The sequence below is a fragment of the Anser brachyrhynchus genome (genome assembly GCF_964034855.1).
Source record: "Anser brachyrhynchus genome assembly, contig: SCAFFOLD_118, whole genome shotgun sequence".
Classification (NCBI taxonomy): domain Eukaryota; kingdom Metazoa; phylum Chordata; class Aves; order Anseriformes; family Anatidae; genus Anser; species Anser brachyrhynchus.
In genome coordinates this window covers 42,680-56,241 of record NW_027663748.1, presented here as the reverse complement: position 1 = coordinate 56,241, position 13,562 = coordinate 42,680, and positions in this window count along the sequence as shown.

The window sequence follows — 13,562 nt, the reverse complement described above, 5'->3', positions numbered from 1 at the left end:
TCTTCACTCTTTCCTAACAACCCTAAACATAACCCTAACCGGAACAAGAAGCTGAACCCGAGTTAGACCCGAAAAAACACGCACGGTGCCACTTTATGCCATCAAAAAGTGCTCTCAGCGGAAGCCTTTGGGTACACCTGAACTCCCTGGGGGAGCCTTTACGCAACCCCACACTCAACAGGACTCTGCCTCTTCACTCTTTCCTAACAACCCTAAACATAACCCTAACCGGAACAAGAAGCTCAACCCGAGTTAGACCCGAAAAAACACGCACGGTGCCACTTTCTGCCATCAAAAAGTGCTCTCAGCGGAAGCCTTTGGGTACACCTGAACTCCCTGGGGGAGCCTTTACGCAACCCCACACTCAACAGGACTCTGCGTCTTCACTCTTTCCTAACAACCCTAAACATAACCCTAACCGGAACAAGAAGCTGAACCCGAGTTAGACCCGAAAAATCACGTACGGTGCCACTTTCTGCCATCAAAAAGTGCTCTCAGCGGAAGCTTTTGGGTACACTTGAACTCCCTGGGGGAGCCTTTACGCAACCCCACACTCAACAGGACTCTGCGTCTTCACTCTTTCCTAACAACCCTAAACAGAACCCTAACCGGAACAAGAAGCTGAACCCGAGTTAGACCCGAAAAAACAAGTACGGTGCCACTTTCTGCCATCAAAAAGTGCTCTCAGCGGAAGCCTTTGGGTACACCTGAACTCCCTGGGGGAGCCTTTACGCAACCCCACACTCAACAGGACTCTGCGTCTTCACTCTTTCCTAACAACCCTAAACATAACCCTAACCGCAACAAGAAGCTGAACCCGAGTTAGACCCGAAAAAACACGCACGGTGCCACTTTCTGCCATCAAAAAGTGCTCTCAGCGGAAGCCTTTGGGTACACCTAAACTCCCTGGGGGAACCTTTACGCAACCCCACACTCAACAGGACTCTGCGTCTTCACTCTTTCCTAACAACCCTAAACATAACCCTAACCGGAACAAGAAGCTGAACCCGAGTTAGACCCGAAAAAACACGTACGGTGCCACTTTATGCCATCAAAAAGTGCTCTCAGCGGAAGCCTTTGGGTACACCTGAACTCCCTGGGGGAGCCTTTACGCAACCCCACACTCAACAGGACTCTCCCTCTTCACTCTTTCCTAACAACCCTAAACATAACCCTAACCGCAACAAGAAGCTGAACCCGAGTTAGACCCGAAAAAACACGTACGGTGCCACTTTCTGCCATCAAAAAGTGCTCTCAGCGGAAGCCTTTGGGTACACCTGAACTCCCTGGGGGAGCCTTTACGCAACCCCACACTCAACAGGACTCTGCGTCTTCACTCTTTCCTAACAACCCTAAACATAACCCTAACCGCAACAAGAAGCTGAACCCGAGTTAGACCCGAAAAAACAAGTACGGTGCCACTTTCTGCCATCAAAAAGTGCTCTCAGCGGAAGCCTTTGGGTACACCTGAACTCCCTGGGGGAGCCTTTACGCAACCCCACACTCAACAGGACTCTGCGTCTTCACTCTTTCCTAACAACCCTAAACATAACCCTAACCGGAACAAGAAGCTGAACCCGAGTTAGACCCGAAAAAACACGCACGGTGCCACTTTCTGCCATCAAAAAGTGCTCTCAGCGGAAGCCTTTGGGTACACCTGAACTCCCTGGGGGAGCCTTTACGCAACCCCACACTCAACAGGACTCTGCCTCTTCACTCTTTCCTAACAACCCTAAACATAACCCTAACCGGAACAAGAAGCTCAACCCGAGTTAGACCCGAAAAAACACGCACGGTGCCACTTTCTGCCATCAAAAAGTGCTCTCAGCGGAAGCCTTTGGGTACACCTGAACTCCCTGGGGGAGCCTTTACGCAACCCCACACTCAACAGGACTCTGCGTCTTCACTCTTTCCTAACAACCCTAAACATAACCCTAACCGGAACAAGAAGCTGAACCCGAGTTAGACCCGAAAAAACACGCACGGTGCCACTTTCTGCCATCAAAAAGTGCTCTCAGTGGAAGCTTTTGGGTACACTTGAACTCCCTGGGGGAGCCTTTACGCAACCCCACACTCAACAGGACTCTGCGTCTTCACTCTTTCCTAACAACCCTAAACAGAACCCTAACCGGAACAAGAAGCTGAACCCGAGTTAGACCCGAAAAAACACGCACGGTGCCACTTTCTGCCATCAAAAAGTGCTCTCAGCGGAAGCCTTTGGGTACACCTAAACTCCCTGGGGGAGCCTTTACGCAACCCCACACTCAACAGGACTCTGCGTCTTCACTCTTTCCTAACAACCCTAAACAGAACCCTAACCGCAACAAGAAGCTGAACCCGAGTTAGACCCGAAAAAACACGCACGGTGCCACTTTCTGCCATCAAAAAGTGCTCTCAGCGGAAGCCTTTGGGTACACCTAAACTCCCTGGGGGAACCTTTACGCAACCCCACACTCAACAGGACTCTGCGTCTTCACTCTTTCCTAACAACCCTAAACATAACCCTAACCGGAACAAGAAGCTGAACCCGAGTTAGACCCGAAAAAACACGTACGGTGCCACTTTATGCCATCAAAAAGTGCTCTCAGCGGAAGCCTTTGGGTACACCTGAACTCCCTGGGGGAGCCTTTACGCAACCCCACACTCAACAGGACTCTGCGTCTTCACTCTTTCCTAACAACCCTAAACATAACCCTAACCGCAACAAGAAGCTGAACCCGAGTTAGACCCGAAAAAACACGTACGGTGCCACTTTCTGCCATCAAAAAGTGCTCTCAGCGGAAGCCTTTGGGTACACCTGAACTCTTTGGGGGAGCCTTTACGCAACCCCACACTCAACAGGACTCTGCGTCTTCACTCTTTCCTAACAACCCTAAACATAACCCTAACCGCAACAAGAAGCTGAACCCGAGTTAGACCCGAAAAAACAAGTACGGTGCCACTTTCTGCCATCAAAAAGTGCTCTCAGCGGAAGCCTTTGGGTACACCTGAACTCCCTGGGGGAGCCTTTACGCAACCCCACACTCAACAGGACTCTGCGTCTTCACTCTTTCCTAACAACCCTAAACATAACCCTAACCGGAACAAGAAGCTGAACCCGAGTTAGACCCGAAAAAACACGCACGGTGCCACTTTCTGCCATCAAAAAGTGCTCTCAGCGGAAGCCTTTGGGTACACCTAAACTCCCTGGGGGAACCTTTACGCAACCCCACACTCAACAGGACTCTGCGTCTTCACTCTTTCCTAACAACCCTAAACATAACCCTAACCGGAACAAGAAGCTGAACCCGAGTTAGACCCGAAAAAACACGTACGGTGCCACTTTATGCCATCAAAAAGTGCTCTCAGCGGAAGCCTTTGGGTACACCTGAACTCCCTGGGGGAGCCTTTACGCAACCCCACACTCAACAGGACTCTGCGTCTTCACTCTTTCCTAACAACCCTAAACATAACCCTAACCGCAACAAGAAGCTGAACCCGAGTTAGACCCGAAAAAACACGTACGGTGCCACTTTCTGCCATCAAAAAGTGCTCTCAGCAGAAGCCTTTGGGTACACCTGAACTCCCTGGGGGAGCCTTTACGCAACCCCACACTCAACAGGACTCTGCGTCTTCACTCTTTCCTAACAACCCTAAACATAACCCTAACCGCAACAAGAAGCTGAACCCGAGTTAGACCCGAAAAATCACGTACGGTGCCACTTTCTGCCATCAAAAAGTGCTCTCAGCGGAAGCTTTTGGGTACACTTGAACTCCCTGGGGGAGCCTTTACGCAACCCCACACTCAACAGGACTCTGCGTCTTCACTCTTTCCTAACAACCCTAAACAGAACCCTAACCGGAACAAGAAGCTCAACCCGAGTTAGACCCGAAAAATCACGTACGGTGCCACTTTCTGCCATCAAAAAGTGCTCTCAGCGGAAGCCTTTGGGTACACCTGAACTCCCTGGGGGAGCCTTTACGCAACCCCACACTCAACAGGACTCTGCGTCTTCACTCTTTCCTAACAACCCTAAACATAACCCTAACCGGAACAAGAAGCTGAACCCGAGTTAGACCCGAAAAAACACGCACGGTGCCACTTTCTGCCATCAAAAAGTGCTCTCAGCGGAAGCCTTTGGGTACACCTGAACTCCCTGGGGGAGCCTTTACGCAACCCCACACTCAACAGGACTCTGCGTCTTCACTCTTTCCTAACAACCCTAAACATAACCCTAACCGCAACAAGAAGCTGAACCCGAGTTAGACCCGAAAAAACACGTACGGTGCCACTTTCTGCCATCAAAAAGTGCTCTCAGCGGAAGCCTTTGGGTACACCTGAACTCCCTGGGGGAGCCTTTACGCAACCCCACACTCAACAGGACTCTGCCTCTTCACTCTTTCCTAACAACCCTAAACAGAACCCTAACCGGAACAAGAAGCCGAACCCGAGTTAGACCCGAAAAATCACGTACGGTGCCACTTTATGCCATCAAAAAGTGCTCTCAGCGGAAGCCTTTGGGTACACCTGAACTCCCTGGGGGAGCCTTTACGCAACCCCACACTCAACAGGACTCTGCGTCTTCACTCTTTCCTAACAACCCTAAACATAACCCTAACCGGAACAAGAAGCTGAACCCGAGTTAGACCCGAAAAAGCACGCACGGTGCCACTTTCTGCCATCAAAAAGTGCTCTCAGCGGAAGCCTTTGGGTACACCTAAACTCCCTGGGGGAACCTTTACGCAACCCCACACTCAACAGGACTCTGCGTCTTCACTCTTTCCTAACAACCCTAAACATAACCCTAACCGGAACAAGAAGCTCAACCCGAGTTAGACCCGAAAAAACACGTACGGTGCCACTTTCTGCCATCAAAAAGTGCTCTCAGCGGAAGCCTTTGGGTACACCTAAACTCCCTGGGGGAGCCTTTACGCAACCCCACACTCAACAGGACTCTGCGTCTTCACTCTTTCCTAACAACCCTAAACATAACCCTAACCGGAACAAGAAGCTGAACCCGAGTTAGACCCGAAAAAACACGCACGGTGCCACTTTCTGCCATCAAAAAGTGCTCTCAGCGGAAGCCTTTGGGTACACCTGAACTCCCTGGGGGAGCCTTTACGCAACCCCACACTCAACAGGACTCTGCGTCTTCACTCTTTCCTAACAACCCTAAACATAACCCTAACCGCAACAAGAAGCTGAACCCGAGTTAGACCCGAAAAAACACGCACGGTGCCACTTTCTGCCATCAAAAAGTGCTCTCAGCGGAAGCCTTTGGGTACACCTGAACTCCCTGGGGGAGCCTTTACGCAACCCCACACTCAACAGGACTCTGCGTCTTCACTCTTTCCTAACAACCCTAAACATAACCCTAACCGGAACAAGAAGCTGAACCCGAGTTAGACCCGAAAAAACACGTACGGTGCCACTTTCTGCCATCAAAAAGTGCTCTCAGCGGAAGCCTTTGGGTACACCTGAACTCCCTGGGGGAGCCTTTACGCAACCCCACACTCAACAGGACTCTGCGTCTTCACTCTTTCCTAACAACCCTAAACATAACCCTAACCGCAACAAGAAGCTGAACCCGAGTTAGACCCGAAAAAACACGCACGGTGCCACTTTCTGCCATCAAAAAGTGCTCTCAGCGGAAGCCTTTGGGTACACCTGAACTCCCTGGGGGAGCCTTTACGCAACCCCACACTCAACAGGACTCTGCGTCTTCACTCTTTCCTAACAACCCTAAACATAACCCTAACCGGAACAAGAAGCTCAACCCGAGGTAGACCCGAAAAATCACGTACGGTGCCACTTTCTGCCATCAAAAAGTGCTCTCAGCGGAAGCCTTTGGGTACACCTGAACTCCCTGGGGGAGCCTTTACGCAACCCCACACTCAACAGGACTCTGCGTCTTCACTCTTTCCTAACAACCCTAAACATAACCCTAACCGCAACAAGAAGCTGAACCCGAGTTAGACCCGAAAAAACACGCACGGTGCCACTTTCTGCCATCAAAAAGTGCTCTCAGCGGAAGCCTTTGGGTACACCTGAACTCCCTGGGGGAGCCTTTACGCAACCCCACACTCAACAGGACTCTGCGTCTTCACTCTTTCCTAACAACCCTAAACATAACCCTAACCGCAACAAGAAGCTGAACCCGAGTTAGACCCGAAAAAACACGTACGGTGCCACTTTCTGCCATCAAAAAGTGCTCTCAGCGGAAGCCTTTGGGTACACCTGAACTCCCTGGGGGAGCCTTTACGCAACCCCACACTCAACAGGACTCTCCCTCTTCACTCTTTCCTAACAACCCTAAACATAACCCTAACCGGAACAAGAAGCTGAACCCGAGTTAGACCTGAAAAAACACGGACGGTGCCACTTTCTGCCATCAAAAAGTGCTCTCAGCGGAAGCCTTTGGGTACACCTGAACTCCCTGGGGGAGCCTTTACGCAACCCCACACTCAACAGGACTCTGCGTCTTCACTCTTTCCTAACAACCCTAAACATAACCCTAACCGCAACAAGAAGCTGAACCCGAGTTAGACCCGAAAAATCACGTACGGTGCCACTTTCTGCCATCAAAAAGTGCTCTCAGCGGAAGCCTTTGGGTACACCTGAACTCCCTGGGGGAGCCTTTACGCAACCCCACACTCAACAGGACTCTGCGTCTTCACTCTTTCCTAACAACCCTAAACATAACCCTAACCGGAACAAGAAGCCGAACCCGAGTTAGACCCGAAAAATCACGTACGGTGCCACTTTCTGCCATCAAAAAGTGCTCTCAGCGGAAGCCTTTGGGTACACCTGAACTCCCTGGGGGAGCCTTTACGCAACCCCACACTCAACAGGACTCTGCGTCTTCACTCTTTCCTAACAACCCTAAACATAACCCTAACCGCAACAAGAAGCTGAACCCGAGTTAGACCCGAAAAAACACGTACGGTGCCACTTTCTGCCATCAAAAAGTGCTCTCAGCGGAAGCCTTTGGGTACACCTGAACTCCCTGGGGGAGCCTTTACGCAACCCCACACTCAACAGGACTCTGCGTCTTCACTCTTTCCTAACAACCCTAAACATAACCCTAACCGGAACAAGAAGCTGAACCCGAGTTAGACCCGAAAAAACAAGTACGGTGCCACTTTCTGCCATCAAAAAGTGCTCTCAGCGGAAGCCTTTGGGTACACCTGAACTCCCTGGGGGAGCCTTTACGCAACCCCACACTCAACAGGACTCTGCGTCTTCACTCTTTCCTAACAACCCTAAACATAACCCTAACCGGAACAAGAAGCTGAACCCGAGTTAGACCCGAAAAAACACGCACGGTGCCACTTTCTGCCATCAAAAAGTGCTCTCAGCGGAAGCCTTTGGGTACACCTGAACTCCCTGGGGGAGCCTTTACGCAACCCCACACTCAACAGGACTCTGCGTCTTCACTCTTTCCTAACAACCCTAAACATAACCCTAACCGGAACAAGAAGCTCAACCCGAGGTAGACCCGAAAAATCACGTACGGTGCCACTTTCTGCCATCAAAAAGTGCTCTCAGCGGAAGCCTTTGGGTACACCTGAACTCCCTGGGGGAGCCTTTACGCAACCCCACACTCAACAGGACTCTGCCTCTTCACTCTTTCCTAACAACCCTAAACAGAACCCTAACCGGAAAAAGAAGCCGAACCCGAGTTAGACCCGAAAAATCACGTACGGTGCCACTTTCTGCCATCAAAAAGTGCTCTCAGCGGAAGCCTTTGGGTACACCTGAACTCCCTGGGGGAGCCTTTACGCAACCCCACACTCAACAGGACTCTGCGTCTTCACTCTTTCCTAACAACCCTAAACATAACCCTAACCGCAACAAGAAGCTGAACCCGAGTTAGACCCGAAAAAACACGTACGGTGCCACTTTCTGCCATCAAAAAGTGCTCTCAGCGGAAGCCTTTGGGTACACCTGAACTACCTGGGGGAGCCTTTACGCAACCCCACACTCAACAGGACTCTGCGTCTTCACTCTTTCCTAACAACCCTAAACATAACCCTAACCTGAACAAGAAGCCGAACCCGAGTTAGACCCGAAAAATCACGTACGGTGCCACTTTCTGCCATCAAAAAGTGCTCTCAGCGGAAGCCTTTGGGTACACCTGAACTCCCTGGGGGAGCCTTTACGCAACCCCACACTCAACAGGACTCTGCGTCTTCACTCTTTCCTAACAACCCTAAACATAACCCTAACCGCAACAAGAAGCTGAACCCGAGTTAGACCCGAAAAAACACGTACGGTGCCACTTTCTGCCATCAAAAAGTGCTCTCAGCGGAAGCCTTTGGGTACACCTGAACTCCCTGGGGGAGCCTTTACGCAACCCCACACTCAACAGGACTCTGCGTCTTCACTCTTTCCTAACAACCCTAAACATAACCCTAACCGGAACAAGAAGCCGAACCCGAGTTAGACCCGAAAAATCACGTACGGTGCCACTTTCTGCCATCAAAAAGTGCTCTCAGCGGAAGCCTTTGGGTACACCTGAACTCCCTGGGGGAGCCTTTACGCAACCCCACACTCAACAGGACTCTGCGTCTTCACTCTTTCCTAACAACCCTAAACATAACCCTAACCGCAACAAGAAGCTGAACCCGAGTTAGACCCGAAAAAACACGTACGGTGCCACTTTCTGCCATCAAAAAGTGCTCTCAGCGGAAGCCTTTGGGTACACCTGAACTCCCTGGGGGAGCCTTTACGCAACCCCACACTCAACAGGACTCTGCGTCTTCACTCTTTCCTAACAACCCTAAACATAACCCTAACCGCAACAAGAAGCTGAACCCGAGTTAGACCCGAAAAAACACGTACGGTGCCACTTTCTGCCATCAAAAAGTGCTCTCAGCGGAAGCCTTTGGGTACACCTGAACTCCCTGGGGGAGCCTTTACGCAACCCCACACTCAACAGGACTCTGCGTCTTCACTCTTTCCTAACAACCCTAAACATAACCCTAACCGGAACAAGAAGCTGAACCCGAGTTAGACCCGAAAAAACAAGTACGGTGCCACTTTCTGCCATCAAAAAGTGCTCTCAGCGGAAGCCTTTGGGTACACCTGAACTCCCTGGGGGAGCCTTTACGCAACCCCACACTCAACAGGACTCTGCGTCTTCACTCTTTCCTAACAACCCTAAACATAACCCTAACCGGAACAAGAAGCTGAACCCGAGTTAGACCCGAAAAAACACGCACGGTGCCACTTTCTGCCATCAAAAAGTGCTCTCAGCGGAAGCCTTTGGGTACACCTGAACTCCCTGGGGGAGCCTTTACGCAACCCCACACTCAACAGGACTCTGCGTCTTCACTCTTTCCTAACAACCCTAAACATAACCCTAACCGGAACAAGAAGCTCAACCCGAGGTAGACCCGAAAAATCACGTACGGTGCCACTTTCTGCCATCAAAAAGTGCTCTCAGCGGAAGCCTTTGGGTACACCTGAACTCCCTGGGGGAGCCTTTACGCAACCCCACACTCAACAGGACTCTGCGTCTTCACTCTTTCCTAACAACCCTAAACATAACCCTAACCGCAACAAGAAGCTGAACCCGAGTTAGACCCGAAAAAACACGTACGGTGCCACTTTCTGCCATCAAAAAGTGCTCTCAGCGGAAGCCTTTGGGTACACCTGAACTCCCTGGGGGAGCCTTTACGCAACCCCACACTCAACAGGACTCTGCGTCTTCACTCTTTCCTAACAACCCTAAACATAACCCTAACCGGAACAAGAAGCCGAACCCGAGTTAGACCCGAAAAATCACGTACGGTGCCACTTTCTGCCATCAAAAAGTGCTCTCAGCGGAAGCCTTTGGGTACACCTGAACTCCCTGGGGGAGCCTTTACGCAACCCCACACTCAACAGGACTCTGCGTCTTCACTCTTTCCTAACAACCCTAAACATAACCCTAACCGCAACAAGAAGCTGAACCCGAGTTAGACCCGAAAAAACACGTACGGTGCCACTTTCTGCCATCAAAAAGTGCTCTCAGCGGAAGCCTTCGGGTACACCTGAACTCCCTGGGGGAGCCTTTACGCAACCCCACACTCAACAGGACTCTGCCTCTTCACTCTTTCCTAACAACCCTAAACAGAACCCTAACCGGAACAAGAAGCTGAACCCGAGTTAGACCCGAAAAAACACGCACGGTGCCACTTTCTCTCATCAAAAAGTGCTCTCAGCGGAAGCCTTCGGGTACACCTGAACTCCCTGGGGGAGCCTTTACGCAACCCCACACTCAACAGGACTCTGCGTCTTCACTCTTTCCTAACAACCCTAAACATAACCCTAACCGCAACAAGAAGCTGAACCCGAGTTAGACCCGAAAAAACACGCACGGTGCCACTTTCTGCCATCAAAAAGTGCTCTCAGCGGAAGCCTTTGGGTACACCTGAACTCCCTGGGGGAGCCTTTACGCAACCCCACACTCAACAGGACTCTGCGTCTTCACTCTTTCCTAACAACCCTAAACATAACCCTAACCGGAACAAGAAGCTGAACCCGAGTTAGACCCGAAAAAACACGCACGGTGCCACTTTCTGCCATCAAAAAGTGCTCTCAGCGGAAGCCTTCGGGTACACCTGAACTCCCTGGGGGAGCCTTTACGCAACCCCACACTCAACAGGACTCTGCGTCTTCACTCTTTCCTAACAACCCTAAACAGAACCCTAACCGCAACAAGAAGCTGAACCCGAGTTAGACCCGAAAAAACACGCACGGTGCCACTTTCTGCCATCAAAAAGTGCTCTCAGCGGAAGCCTTTGGGTACACCTGAACTCCCTGGGGGAGCCTTTACGCAACCCCACACTCAACAGGACTCTGCGTCTTCACTCTTTCCTAACAACCCTAAACATATCCCTAACCGGAACAAGAAGCTGAACCCGAGTTAGACCCGAAAAAACACGTACGGTGCCACTTTCTGCCATCAAAAAGTGCTCTCAGCGGAAGCCTTTGGGTACACCTGAACTCCCTGGGGGAGCCTTTACGCAACCCCACACTCAACAGGACTCTGCGTCTTCACTCTTTCCTAACAGCCCTAAACAGAACCCTAACCGGAACAAGAAGCTGAACCCGAGTTAGACCCGAAAAAACACGCACGGTGCCACTTTCTGCCATCAAAAAGTGCTCTCAGCGGAAGCCTTTGGGTACACCTGAACTCCCTGGGGGAGCCTTTACGCAACCCCACACTCAACAGGACTCTGCGTCTTCACTCTTTCCTAACAACCCTAAACATAACCCTAACCGGAACAAGAAGCTGAACCCGAGTTAGACCCGAAAAATCACGTACGGTGCCACTTTCTGCCATCAAAAAGTGCTCTCAGCGGAAGCCTTTGGGTACACCTGAACTCCCTGGGGGAGCCTTTACGCAACCCCACACTCAACAGGACTCTGCCTCTTCACTCTTTCCTAACAACCCTAAACATAACCCTAACCGCAACAAGAAGCTGAACCCGAGTTAGACCCGAAAAAACACGTACGGTGCCACTTTCTGCCATCAAAAAGTGCTCTCAGCGGAAGCCTTTGGGTACACCTGAACTCCCTGGGGGAGCCTTTACGCAACCCCACACTCAACAGGACTCTGCGTCTTCACTCTTTCCTAACAACCCTAAACATAACCCTAACCGGAACAAGAAGCTGAACCCGAGTTAGACCCGAAAAAACACGTACGGTGCCACTTTCTGCCATCAAAAAGTGCTCTCAGCGGAAGCCTTTGGGTACACCTGAACTCCCTGGGGGAGCCTTTACGCAACCCCACACTCAACAGGACTCTGCGTCTTCACTCTTTCCTAACAACCCTAAACATAACCCTAACCGCAACAAGAAGCTGAACCCGAGTTAGACCCGAAAAAACACGTACGGTGCCACTTTCTGCCATCAAAAAGTGCTCTCAGCGGAAGCCTTCGGGTACACCTGAACTCCCTGGGGGAGCCTTTACGCAACCCCACACTCAACAGGACTCTGCGTCTTCACTCTTTCCTAACAACCCTAAACATAACCCTAACCGGAACAAGAAGCTGAACCCGAGTTAGACCCGAAAAAACACGCACGGTGCCACTTTCTGCCATCAAAAAGTGCTCTCAGCGGAAGCCTTTGGGTACACCTGAACTCCCTGGGGGAGCCTTTACGCAACCCCACACTCAACAGGACTCTGCGTCTTCACTCTTTCCTAACAACCCTAAACATAACCCTAACCGCAACAAGAAGCTGAACCCGAGTTAGACCCGAAAAAACACGCACGGTGCCACTTTCTGCCATCAAAAAGTGCTCTCAGCGGAAGCCTTTGGGTACACCTGAACTCCCTGGGGGAGCCTTTACGCAACCCCACACTCAACAGGACTCTGCCTCTTCACTCTTTCCTAACAACCCTAAACAGAACCCTAACCGGAACAAGAAGCTGAACCCGAGTTAGACCCGAAAAAACACGTACGGTGCCACTTTCTGCCATCAAAAAGTGCTCTCAGCGGAAGCCTTTGGGTACACCTAAACTCCCTGGGGGAACCTTTACGCAACCCCACACTCAACAGGACTCTGCGTCTTCACTCTTTCCTAGCAACCCTAAACATAACCCTAACCGCAACAAGAAGCTGAACCCGAGTTAGACCCGAAAAAACACGTACGGTGCCACTTTATGCCATCAAAAAGTGCTCTCAGCGGAAGCCTTTGGGTACACCTGAACTCCCTGGGGGAGCCTTTACGCAACCCCACACTCAACAGGACTCTGCCTCTTCACTCTTTCCTAACAACCCTAAACATAACCCTAACCGCAACAAGAAGCTGAACCCGAGTTAGACCCGAAAAAACACGCACAGTGCCACTTTCTGCCATCAAAAAGTGCTCTCAGCGGAAGCCTTTGGGTACACCTGAACTCCCTGGGGGAGCCTTTACGCAACCCCACACTCAACAGGACTCTGCGTCTTCACTCTTTCCTAACAACCCTAAACATAACCCTAACCGCAACAAGAAGCTGAACCCGAGTTAGACCCGAAAAAACACGCACGGTGCCACTTTCTGCCATCAAAAAGTGCTCTCAGCGGAAGCCTTTGGGTACACCTAAACTCCCTGGGGGAACCTTTACGCAACCCCACACTCAACAGGACTCTGCGTCTTCACTCTTTCCTAACAACCCTAAACATAACCCTAACCGCAACAAGAAGCTGAACCCGAGTTAGACCCGAAAAAACACGCACGGTGCCACTTTCTGCCATCAAAAAGTGCTCTCAGCGGAAGCCTTTGGGTACACCTGAACTCCCTGGGGGAGCCTTTACGCAACCCCACACTCAACAGGACTCTGCGTCTTCACTCTTTCCTAACAACCCTAAACATAACCCTAACCGGAACAAGAAGCTGAACCCGAGTTTGACCCGAAAAAACACGTACGGTGCCACTTTCTGCCATCAAAAAGTGCTCTCAGCTGAAGCCTTTGGGTACTCCTGAACTCCCTGGGGGAGCCTTTACGCAACCCCACACTCAACAGGACTCTGCGTCTTCACTCTTTCCTAACAACCCTAAACATAACCCTAACCGGAACAAGAAGCTGAACCCGAGTTAGACCCGA